General features: G+C 36.5%; 1 protein-coding gene across 2 annotated transcripts in view; it reads left to right on the top strand.

The window, feature by feature from the left end:
- LOC108972435 (protein sprint) overlaps positions 1-13007 on the top strand; it is a 553725-nt gene that overhangs the window by 3093 nt on the left and 537625 nt on the right. For both annotated transcript variants that reach the window (XM_018938999.1, XM_018939000.1), the window contains exon 2: positions 3825-4475. The gene's annotated coding sequence lies outside the window, so the exon portion shown is untranslated. The remainder of the gene's footprint in view (positions 1-3824; positions 4476-13007) is intronic.

Raw genomic sequence — 13007 nt, 5'->3', positions numbered from 1 at the left:
GACCGGAAGTCGTGAGCTGCTTGAGTCATATGTAAAAGGATCGTTTCTGGCCACTCCCACGTGAATGGCGATCAGAAAACTTTCCTCACTTGCGTGAACTTCTACACATGACTCCATCCTCCAGTATCGTATACAAGGTCCCATTTTTTCCTTAACGTTTTTCCATAAGTTTTTCATTGTATTCTATTCTATTGTAGATCTGTTGGCTATATTGACGAAGCCATAATATCAACATCAAGTTCTGCGAATAATTTTTTTTCATCCACTTTTTCATTTATCCAAAACATACATACTTATGTAGGTCCGATACCACGCCATAAGAAACAGCCTTAAACCATTATATGACTGCCATGGAGTTTGAAGGACTTAGTCGTATAGCGGACGGACATTTTTATATTTTATGGACTTCCGACCAACGTTCAATTATCATTTCCTCTCATATTAGTTTGGCATTCATCAGATCATAAGTTGTCGAACCATTTACTTTTCATTTTAATGCGTGTTTTGCAAACTGAATACGATCGTGTCTATGCCGTTTGCTCCGCATTGACACCTTTCCGAATAATCTGCCAAAGAGTTTTTTCTCCACAAGCCGTCTTCTTACCATTCTGGAAGAAATTTATGCACCTAATTCTCGTCCAGAGTTGAGCATTAAACACAAATTTTTGAGACCTATTGAATATGTTTGCAATTTCCTTAGGTATGTTACTCTTTTCTTGGAAATTTTTGACTCACAATCTTTCTTCCTCTGAACAATGTTTGGCTCGACCCATTTTTCTATATACTATACATACATTCTTAATACAAATATTCATTCCACAGATCCAACCTATGGTCTACAACTTTGCTTCCGCCGTTTTCCAATAGATGTCTCTATGGTCAAGCACTGGTCGATAAATCGATTAAATCGTTTTATATCGATCTTGGACATTTGTGTCCAATATTAATCCAACAAAATATCTAAAGCGATCTGTTTGCATCCCAAACTTATTCTCAGCTGTCACTTTTTGAGCCGAATTCTCGACATTTGCGGGAAATTTTTCTTTTCTTTTTAATTCCAAGAAAAGTGCGGCTGCGGACTCATCCACGCTGAGACTGACACATACATGGATAATACTATTACTCTACTACTACCATCTATATGATTTCTACTAGGTATGAAAAAATATAGAATTTTTGTAAAGCAATTTGTGTTAGTTTACAAAAAATGGATCATAAAGATCATAAAGCATTTCGTGTGTTAATTAAGCATTGCTTTTTGAGGGAATAAGTCAAACACTTTTGGACCGTTTTTATACAATAAAGCCTTAAATTATTTCGCGATTTATTATATTATTTTGTCATTAACTGTACATGACAATGTTATCTTTTTCTCAATTTTAAAAGTACATATGATTGTATTTGTTATTTTGCAATAAACTTACTAAATATGTATATCACAAATTTCAACAAAACTTTAGTATATTTTGAAAACACAACCTTTGATTCTATTTTATTGTCCGCAACTGTGAGTACTATGCGCAAAAAATAGTAAGACTTTGCTCATAATTTTATAACTCTTTACTTATTCTTCGAAATCTGTGTCGTCTCTCTCAAAGTAATTCCCCTTGGCTCCAACACACTTGTGCCCAAGGCTTTTCCAATCTTCGAAACAGTTGTCAAAGTCAATTTCTGAAATAGCCTGCAATGCGCCTTGTGACTCATGTTTATTATCTTCAATTAACTCAAAACGGTTTTCTTGGAGCGCTCGTTTGAGTTTGCTGAATAGCCAAAAGTCACACGSAGCTAAATCAGGCGAATACGGTGGTTGCGGCACGATATTGGCTGAAAATTTTGCGAAAAACTCACGAAGAATCTATGCAGTATGCGACGTTGCATTACCGTGGTGCAAAAACCAATAATTGTCGGCCCATAATTCCGGTCTCTGTTTGCGAATAGCTTCGCGCAAACGACGCATGAGACTCAAGTAGCAGTCCTTGTTGACAGTTTGGTCGGAGAGAAGGAATTCTGACTTCACCACAGCACAATAATCTTGAAAGCTGTCAGCATAATCTGGACCTTTTTGACCTACTTTGACGTGGTTTTGATTCATCTTTGGTACACATTTGCCGACAGCATAGTGTCAAGACTCATCGCCAGTGATCAGTGATAATACGTTTCATGACATCCTGGTAGTCGGAAAGCATTGTTTCACACCCAACGCTGTTTTTCAAAAAAATTTAGTGATTTTAGAACCAATCGTACTTTTACATTTCTTATGCCCAAATAATCCTTCAAAATGGTTTTCACGTGATAATACGTTTCATGACATCCTGGTAGTCGGAAAGCATTGTTTCACACCCAACGCTGTTTTTCAAAAAATTTAGTGATTTTAGAACCAATCGTACTCTTACATTTCTTATGCCTAAATGATCATTCAAAATGGTTTTCGCTGATGCTTCCGATATTCCAACGATGCCAATAAGTTCTCTGACTGTTAATTGTTCATTTCTTTATTTTGTTGACGTGCTKATTGATCATCAGTTGATGTTGATAGCCGTCCTGGACGTGGTTCATTGTCAACGCCTTCTCGACCCTCTTTGAATTCTTCGTATCAATCAGAACACCTGATTGGGACAAACAATTTTCACCGAAGAAATTTTCCAACATTCTGAACGTTTCGGCATCCGAAATTTGATTGCGAACATAAAATTTAATTGAACTTCTTTGTTAAAAAATTTCACTCATCCTAAAAGTCGCAGTTTATGTACTTCAGAAAGACAAGCGTAAACTAAACACTAACGATTATTTTGATGTACCAATCTAGAAAAAAAAAATGTTTCGACGAATGGCTTTTCGCGCAAATTTTAAATTAAAAAGTCTTACTATTTTTTGTCCACAGTAGTATGCACACATACATATCTGTACGTACATAAGTAATAAAAAAATATTATAATATTAGGTTGTCAAAAAAGTCTTGCGGTATTTTCGCTAGTTGGCGCTGAGAGCGCGTATTTCTAGTTTCATTCGTCGCATCGGGTCATGCTATACCTTTTTGGAAAGCTTATTTCACGCGCTAACACGTGTTTGATTGATAGTCGTTTCTTTTCAGTCGTTCGTGTGTTATAGCGTCGCAAACATGGAGCAAAATAAAGAGAAAATACGGCATATTTTACAGTACTACCACGATAAAGGCAAAAATGCATCTCAAGCCGCTGGTAAAATTTGTGCAGTTTATGGACCCGATACAGTTTCCATTTCCACCGCACAACGATGGTTTCAACGTTTTCGTTCTGGTAAAGAGGTGGTCGAAGATGCGCCACGCTCTGGAAGGCCTGTCGTCGAAAAGTGCGATAAAATCGCTGAATAGGTCGAAAGAGACCACCGGCATAGTAGCAGCCGTAGCAGCGGTCAAGAGCTGGGCATGAGTCATCAAACCGTTATAAAATTAATAAAAAAAAAAAAATACCGCAAGACTTTTTTGATAACCTAATATATTAATTATTATTTTAAATTGCAGTTTTATACTTACATACAAATCTATCTATATATAAATATAGGTACATTTGTACATACATACATATATGTATATGTGCATAAACTAGTAATATGAAGAGTGCTTTCATTGCCAAATTGTGAACTTGTGCTTTGCCTTTGGGTTGCTTGCTGGTCCACCAGTGATTTGTGACCCTGCTGAGGCGTTCGTGTTGGCTTTCCTTCCGCCTTGTAGCCGCCATGTTTGCACATATGTATGTGTGTGTGACTTCTTTTGATGCTTCGCAGTGAAAATGAAATTAAAGTGGAAATGTGCATATGTATATAATTATGGATATGTGTACTTGCAGCTCGCTGAATTTGAATAGATCTTGAAAAGTGTGCATGCATGTATGTACATGCACACACACAACCAAGTGCCTTAATGGAAGATGAAAAGTAAAAGCGTTTGTGCAAGGCAAGTGTGTGTTATTTAATACGAATATGTTTGAAGCGAATCAAAAACTGTGAATTAAATAGTGCAATAAAAATAATAGCTACACAAAAGCAACAATAATAACAGCAACTGCAGGCAATCTTTTTAATAAAAATATGTGCATGCGAGTGTTTGTGTTGGTGTGTGTGCACGCTATTGTGCAAGAAGTGTCGTCCAGTCGCGTTAATTGAAAGCCAAAACAAACAAAAACTCACAAAACAGAGCGCACACAAACCATATATGAGCAAACATACAATAGTACCGACATGTATGTATGTATGTATGTATGTATGTATGTATGTATGTGAGTGCCAGCTCATATAAGCAGCAACTTTGTATTAATCGTGCCATTAAGTTGACGCGTCGACCAACACCCGCTGGCATAAAGACTAAAGCATACATATGTATATGTATGTATATATAAGTAAATATACAGAGTGTACTTGTATGTATGTGTTTGCATCTGGAGATCCGCTGGCAGTGGACAGTAATTGAGCGAAGGCTGCAAAGAAAATGTGTTTATGGGGTGAGTAAGCGTTACGCTGCCTGCTTTTCACTTCTATTCTTGTTGTTGTTGTTGTTGTTGTCGACATTTGTTTGTTTACATGCAAACAACAACTAAATATTATAACTTTTATATGCATGTATGACATGTGTGTATGTGTGCATGTGCGATTCAATGCTTGGCTTGCCACAAATTGTCTTTTCATGCTTTTTAAATAAAAGAAAATAAAATAAATATTCGCTTGATAATTGTTCTAAACTCCTACATAGATAACTATGCGTTTTTCGTTTTTTAATGAATACATTGTGTTTTGGAAAAAACGCAACAAATATGGCTTCATGCACACAAGCACACAAGCAGACATGTCTACATAGATTATGTACACTGCCGCTCAACTGAATAGGTTCATGATCTCAGAGGTGGAAATTTATTTATTTTTTATTTTATTTTATTAAAGCTTACATAATAAACAAATTATTAAATAAACTAAAGTACGCAGCGCTAGCATCAAAGGCTTCGGCTGAGGTGGAAATTTATCTATAATTCCTAAACCAGTTTTCCGATTTACATAATTTTTATACTCTCGCAACAATGTTGCTAAGGAGAGTATTATAGTTTTGTTCACATAACGGTTGTTTGTAAGTCCTAAAATTAAAAGAGTTAGAGGGTGACGAGTAGAGTTGAAATCCGGGTGTCCGTCTGTCCGTCCGTGCAAGCTGCAACTTGAGTAAAAATTGAGATATTATGATGAAAATTGGCACACGTCTGTCTTGGCTCCATAAGAAGGTTAAGTTCGAAGATGGGCAAAATCGACCCACTGCCACGCCCACAAAATGGCGAAAATAGAAAACCTAGTGTCATAACTATGCCATAAATAAAGATATTAAAATGAAGTTTGGCACAAAGGATCGCATTAGGGACGGGCATATTTGGACGAAATTTTTTTGGAAAAGTGGGCTTGGCCCCGCCCCCTAMTAAGTTTTTTGTACATATCTCGGAAACTGCTATAGCTATGTCAACCAAACTGTATAGAGTCGTTTCCTTCAGGCATTTCCATATACAGCTCGAAAATGGTAGAAATCGTATAATAACCACGCCCACCTCCGATACAAAGGTTATGTTGAAAATCACTAAAAGTGCGTTAACCGACTAACAAAAAAACGTCAGAAACACTAAATTTTACGGAAGAAATGGCAGAGGAAAGCTGCATCCAGTCTTTTTTTAAAAATTGAAAATGGGCGTGGCGTCGCCCACTTATGGACCAAAAACCATATCTCAGGAACTACTCGACTGATTTCAATGAAATTCGATACATAATAGTTTCTTTACACCCTGATGACATGTACGAAATATGGGTGAAATCGGTTCACAACCAAGCCTTCTTCCAATACAACCTTATTTTGAATTCCATTGACGCCTTCTCTGTATAATATATATATTAGGAACCAATGATGATAGCGGAATAAAACTTTACACAAATACGGTATTTGAGCTGAGGTATCCCTTGTGGAAAAATTGTCGTGATCGGAATATAACTTTTCAAGGTCCCTGCTATCGAACATGAAATACTCAGTGCCTAACCTAACCTAACCTAATTTTTCACCGAAACTATCGGTAAATCAATACAGTTAAAATAAATGAAGTACTCAAATTGATCTAATCTAATTAATTTTACAGCAAAATAAAAAAATATGTAAATGACGGATAATGAAATCTCGATTATCACTTTATCATGCGAGAGTATAAAATGTTCGGTGACACCCGAACTTAGCCCTTCCTTACTTGCTCGATATAACTTCATATAAACGATATGCAAATTTTGAAGTATTTGCAGGCAATTGTTGTCCAGGCCGTTTTAATTGCCGCAACTAAAGTTGTTGCAATCCAATTGCCTGCCTTCTACATATACCTTGCGCGATAGCAACCCCCATACGTTTTTCATTCTATTAAGGTCAGGTGAATATGGGGGCCAATCGAGCAAGTCACCATCTTGAGCCTTAATCCACTCTTTTACAACCGTAGTGCATGAATTGCAGCGTTATCGTGCTTGTAAGTCCATTTGATAATGTAAAGAATATTGGAATAATGAGGAAACGCAGTCTGTATGATAGATTTGTAGGTTTCCGCGTTCATTTTGCAGGTAACAAATTGACGGTCACAAGTGCCAAAGAGTGATACCGATCCCCACACCATTATTCCTCCCTCACAGCTATGGCGACGGCTCAGGAAATGCTCTTCCCTTCGAAGATCGTGATAATAATAGTTGTATCCATCAGGGCCGTCTAAATTATATTTTTTTTCGTCGGCAAAAACCAACTTCTGTCATTCGTTTGTCCAGCTCATGTGTCTGAGTGCAAAGAGCAGTCGTGAAGCTTCACGTGCTTTAACGGTATTTTTTAAATTTATTTTTCATTTCTTTTAGATGATCAGTCGACGAAAACACACGTTTAACTGTATACACACTGGCTGTAACACCGCAAATTTCTTTAATTTCGTGTGCTGTGAGGTGCGAATTGAACGCAGCACGAACAATATGCCTCCTGACTGCCGCAGAGGTAGCATGTTTGGCTCCGCCTTTCATGTTTTTGCCGTATTCTGCTTTGTTCCTCAAAAAGTTACTCACAACATTTTGGTTTCGTCAAAATTTTTCGTGCGATTTTACGATGGCTAAGACCACTTTCATGATAGGCTTCGATTTGGCCTCTTTCATACTCGGATACTTGTTCTCCGCGTCCCATTTTTCATTTAATTTAAAGAAAATATATGAAATTAAAAATTTGTATAAAAAATGTGTCGCCACACCGCCAAATTTAATCGCAAACTAAAAATTTTACAGCTGAACATATTCAGTTGAACCAAAAAGTTATACAGAAATTTGCGAAAGAAATAGCAGAACAGAATATGCAAAGTAACGGTACTTAACAAACGGTTCTTTACACTGATTGACAGAAATATAAAGTTGAAATGTTAAAAAAAAAACATGCGTACGAACAACACCAAATCAAATGAGAAAATCATGAAAATGCAATCGAAAATATGTGAACCTATTCAGTTGATCGGCAGTGTATATGTACATATGAGTATGTTGTATATATGTATATATTTATATGTATCCTAGATGAATTAATTTATTCCAAGTGAAGTTCAAGTAACCGTTTTGTTTTTTTGAGACGGGTGGTTTAGTTTTGAAGCTACAGGATTTGTCCAGAAAGTTATAGGACTGAGTCGATTTAAAAAAATTTATTGAACCAATCGTCACGTCATTGGTGTTTGTCGAAGTCGCAGGTTTCCCAGCACTGCCTTCATCACCAGCCTTTTCCCGGCCCTCCAAATAGGCCTGGTGGCATCGAAACACACCACTTCTTGCTAAAGCAGGTTAAGCCTGCTTGATCATATCAAACGTCTCTGTCGCAGATTTACCGAGTTTCACACAGAATCGCGTACCTCTACTCTAACGAACGCTGCATTTTCGGGTAGCACCACTCACAGAAACACGTCGCGCGAAAATGTTTGTCCTGACCAGCCGCTCGTTCGTTAGCCAGCTGCTCTACCGAATCCAGTCGGTCTCTTACTTTCCGAACAGATCTTGTTTAATACCATTTATAGAAACATTTTTTTATAGCATAAAAGGGTATAAGAATATTTGTTCTTAGATTTTGATTGGTCATTTTATATGGGAAATATATGCTATTGTAGTCCGATCTGAATAACATATTCAGCGATTGCAGCAATGTCTTGGCAATAATCTGGGCAACTTGTTAAATAGTATGTTCCCATACGAAGACTTGAGTTTGATCGGTCAAAAAATTGGTTCGAAATATCAATGAAGATCTTTTTTCCTGTAACAGTACATTCAATACCATTATACATGGAACTCGATTTATTTTCAATGGCCATCACAGTCAAGCTTGTAGAAGTTCAGACGCTGAACAAATTTTCGACGGTTTTCAAGTATAAATCGGCCGATATTGCTGCAATTTCACGTTCGATATTTGTACTAAGTTCATCAATCGTTGATGACTTGTTGGCATAAGCCATATGCTTGACGTAGCCCCACAGGAAATAGTCTAATGGCGTCAAATAGCACGACCGAGACAGACAGCTGACTAGGCCATTTCATGAGATAACACGTTCACCAAACTTGCTTTTCAATAAATCGATTGAGACATCCGCCTTGTGGCTTGTGGTGCCGTCCTGTTGTATCCACACATTGTCCAAGTCCATGTCATCCAATTCGGGTCGAAAATATTCGTTATTATTGAGCTGTAGCGATTCTAATTCACAGTAATGTGCCGGCACAGATCATCGCGGAAGAAGTACAGCCATCCACTCAGAAACCGCACCAAACCGAAATTTTTTCGGGATGTGTCTCATCGCAGAAGATGATTTTTCGATGAAAATCCGTATCATTTTTAAGTTTCTAGTGGTCAAACGGCGTTTGGGAACGATGTGTGAGAGGCTGATTTTAATTTTCCTCAATTGATGCGCCAGCAGCAGCAATATGCTCGACCCTACGAGCACTTCTTTGTCTCATTGGCACGGGGACATTTTATACTGCGCTTATGGATTCAAATTTTTCCACTAGACACTCAATTGTTGATCTTACAGGACGATATGACGACCATAAATGGGACGTTGCGCTCTTAAAGTTAAGGCTACTGACTTCGAATTTCGGTAGTAAATTTTAATAATTTCGACACGTTGTTGGATCGTCTGATGAAATGGCAAACCTTATGGAAGAGAAATGACAAAAGGGCGGTAAAAAATATAAAGGCGCAAACAATCAAAGAAGAACCGCAGAGTCCATCCGTTATCGCGTCGAGAAACTCCGATGAATGCTTTTCTGCTAAGCAGAACTGTATTACTTGGCACTCAGATCCTTCACTTCTTAATATTTCCAGTCATTCTAGCTTTCATTACTCCCAAAAAATGCTAAACATACTTCAAGAGTGTTTCGTTTATCCGAAGAAAGGGATAAAACAAATGTTGAGATCCAAATTTCTGACTCCAAAATCAAAAACTCTTGCCAACAAATATTTTAACAATATTTTATCCAGCTCCGAATACTGTAATTTACTACATTAAATTAATATATTTTGAACCATTATTTTAGTCAAGGTCAATTTACTATAATTCTCATAGTCTCTAGTGCCGATATACTATTAAAAGTGCTATATTTGACTGGAGAGGCGATTGTTTGAGATTACTGACAATTGTTCTTTTTGATGCCAAAAACTTCTGCCAAAATTTTTATGTCACAGAATTGAACATATAAGGTTCATTGGACTACTAACTCTTAGCAAGGTTTACATAACCGCAAGGATCCCTGTAGGTATCCTAACTGTTCATTGTCGCAATTGCCTATCACGCGGTGAGGCTAAAGATTTTGGAGTACACAAATTTTCAAAGCTGCAGAGCATGAATTTGTGGTTGGCACTTTTGAACCATACATAAGAGTTCTGCATATCACAGCGAAGTGTACAAGTGGGTTTATTCGTGGCGTCACGAAAAATCTGCCTATTTACCTAACCCAACCAAAGCTAATGTAATTAGGTCGAAAATTAGTCCAATTGCTTCACTTTTTCGCCTAGTATTGAATGTCTAAACCGTGCAACTTATTTAGGAGGAACTTATATGATGTTCTGCTGATAAGACTTCTATTTTTTCATGTTTTTTTTTATTGTGCATAAGGGCTTTTGTTCCATTGTAAGAACTGTGATATTATCTGGCGCTAAAATCGCCGAAAAACGCCCGCAAGAAATAGAAGAAATAGAGAGTGCTGTTTCACCAGCACAATGCGCCGTGTCACAAATCAGTAAAAACGATGGCAAAATCCATGCAGCGAACTGCTTCCGTAACCATCGTATTCTCCAGGTTTGAGCTACAGCGACAATTTCCTGTTCTTAGAACGCAAAGGAATGCTCGCTGGAAAGAAATTTTTCTCGAATGAAGAGGTGATCGCCGAAACTGAAGCCTATTTTGAAGCAGAGGAAAAATTGTATAAGAAAAATGGTAATGAGTCTATCAGCCTTGAAGGGAACTATGTTGAATAAAAAAACAAAACGAATTTTGCCACAGAATTGTGTTTTACCATGATAGGCCGGGGATTTTTCAATTGACTTGTTATATGTGCATGTGAATTAATATAGAGAGATTGGTATTTTGTTGATTAACGCATGCTTCAAGTGTTAAAGTTCAATGAGTTTATTATGTTTGTATTTAAGTATTTAATTACAAAAGAAAGAGCGGTCGTTAAAATTATTTAAGAAAGTACTCGCTAATACTGAATGAGTCACATTAGAAGTATATTTGTAAATACATATATACTACTATGTAAATTTATAAATACTACATATATACTTGTATATATCGTGCACATATTTTGTTATATGTACATATATATATATGCTTGTGCCGCCATGAGTAGGTCAAACAGAGTCAGTGTTGGCAGCCAGCTCAATGAACTCTTCTACTCTGCCTTAGATAACCATACAATTGTTCAACTGAAATTACGCTAATTATAATAATGACTGTTTAAATGTGAGTCTGCATAGACAAATCGGAAGCATTACACATTCATACATGTATGTATATGCACATATATACATACATACATATTAGGGTGATTAAAAAAATTTTTTTTTCTTTTCTAAAAAATAAGTTCCTAGATACCTCTAAGGAAACTTCTCCAAGAATTAGTTCTTAATTGTAACGGTATTATCTGATAGAAAAATTTATATCTCGCTTCCCACCACTCCAAAAAATATTTTGCTCTTTAGATTTTGTAGGAAATTGAATGCTCTACAAAAAAGGTCTGCTATGATTTTTCGATTAAGTTAAACGTTTACGAGATATTCGCCGTCAAACATCAATGCATTTTAGGGTGGATCAAAAAAATTTTTTTTTGGTTTTTCGTTTGGTACTCTGAAAAATAGGTTCCTAGACACCGCTAAGAAAACCTCTCCAAAAACCTATGAGCTGCATTCATAATGATTTTTTTTTCAATGAGTTATAAAATTCATAGGAAATAAAAAATTTTTCCAAAAATAATCAAACTTTCACTGTTAATCTCTTTTAAACGGTTGGGTTGACGAAAAAATCGTACAGACGTTTTTGTAGAGTGTTCAATTTCCTACAAGATCTAAGAAACAAAATATTTTTTGAAGTGGTTGGAAGCGAGATATAAATTTTCATATCTGATAATAAGGAAAAAATAGAAAACTGTAGGTAGGAAGACCTTCCCGCTACAATTAAGAATTCATTCTTGGAGAGGCTTCCTTAGAGGTGTCTAAGAGCCCATTTTTCAGTGTTCCCAAAAAAAAAAATTTTTTTTTTGAATCACCCTAATACATACGTACACTCTCTTACCGCTACGCGCATTATTCACACTGCCCTCTACTATCTGCTACCCACCTGTACCAAGAATAACTCTATTTTACAAGAAAAAAATTCTTCGGCCTCTTCAATGGCTACAGAATCAGCTAGAAATATGTATGTTCTTGGTGCAAATGAAATTCCAACGCGTTAATTCGCTTTTTAATGGGTCCATGCCAGTACAGGTATGTGGCTAACTGTTGCACAAGCTTCTGTGTGATTATACGCTAGGAACCGCCAGCCAATGTCTACAAATATACTTAGATACATATGCACATACCAGTCAGCAACTTTTGCGGTGCACTTAAGTAAATACTTAAGTAGGTTTATTTAATTTGTGAGTAATTAGTGTATGTGGGTTAGGCGCTCATTTTTGATGACTGTTATCAACATACCTTATAGGAATTCACAGTTTTGTGTACTATCTCTAAAGTTATCCATGCAAAATTTTTATTTCTTTCCTTTGCTTACTACTTTCTTTAGGTCCTGTGCCTCAACAAAGATTTTCCAACCATTAAGCTTCTGAGCTGTATTCCAAGTATTGTATGCAGTATAAAGTAGTGAAAATATTGATGAACCAAAAAAAAGTAGTTTTTCCTTCCTAGCATTTCAATCAGTTTGCTGGTGGAAAGCAGGCTAACATCTTTTTTTTATTCGGAAATGTCACGTTGCTCAGTTGTAAACGTTTTTTATAAAAATAAAGTTTCACATTTTTTATGTTACATACGTTTTCAGATACGAGCATTATTTGTGTTCTATACAGTAACTGAAAATATTCATCAACTCACTTTGATCAACATAGCAACAGCGCATCCATGAATTTAGGTAAATTTCTGACGATGAAGCTCCATCAAGGGTCACAGCTTATCGACGGTATGATGAATTCACCTGCGGTCGTACATCACTCCATGGCGAATTTTTGAAACCATAAATGCTGTGCGCAAACTAATATTGTAAGATCGTCAAGCGACCTATCCTGAGATAGAGGCATCTATAGAGATTACTGGGTGTACTATACATTCATAATTGCAAGAACTTTTCGCTGTTTTTTGGAAGAAGTGGACAAGTCGCAACCATACAACTAGAAGTACGTAGAATAGTCTTAGTGAAAAATGACCTTTGTTTCCCAGTTGTCTTTAAAAAATTCAAAAAAAAAAAAAAAAAAAAAAAAAAAAAAAA

The sequence above is a fragment of the Bactrocera latifrons genome, unplaced genomic scaffold (assembly GCF_001853355.1).
Source record: "Bactrocera latifrons isolate USDA-ARS-PBARC rearing strain unplaced genomic scaffold, ASM185335v1 scaffold_4, whole genome shotgun sequence".
Classification (NCBI taxonomy): Eukaryota; Metazoa; Arthropoda; class Insecta; order Diptera; family Tephritidae; genus Bactrocera; species Bactrocera latifrons.
The sequence above is the reverse complement of the archived record's forward strand: the minus strand, read 5'-3'. Positions and strand labels throughout refer to the sequence as shown.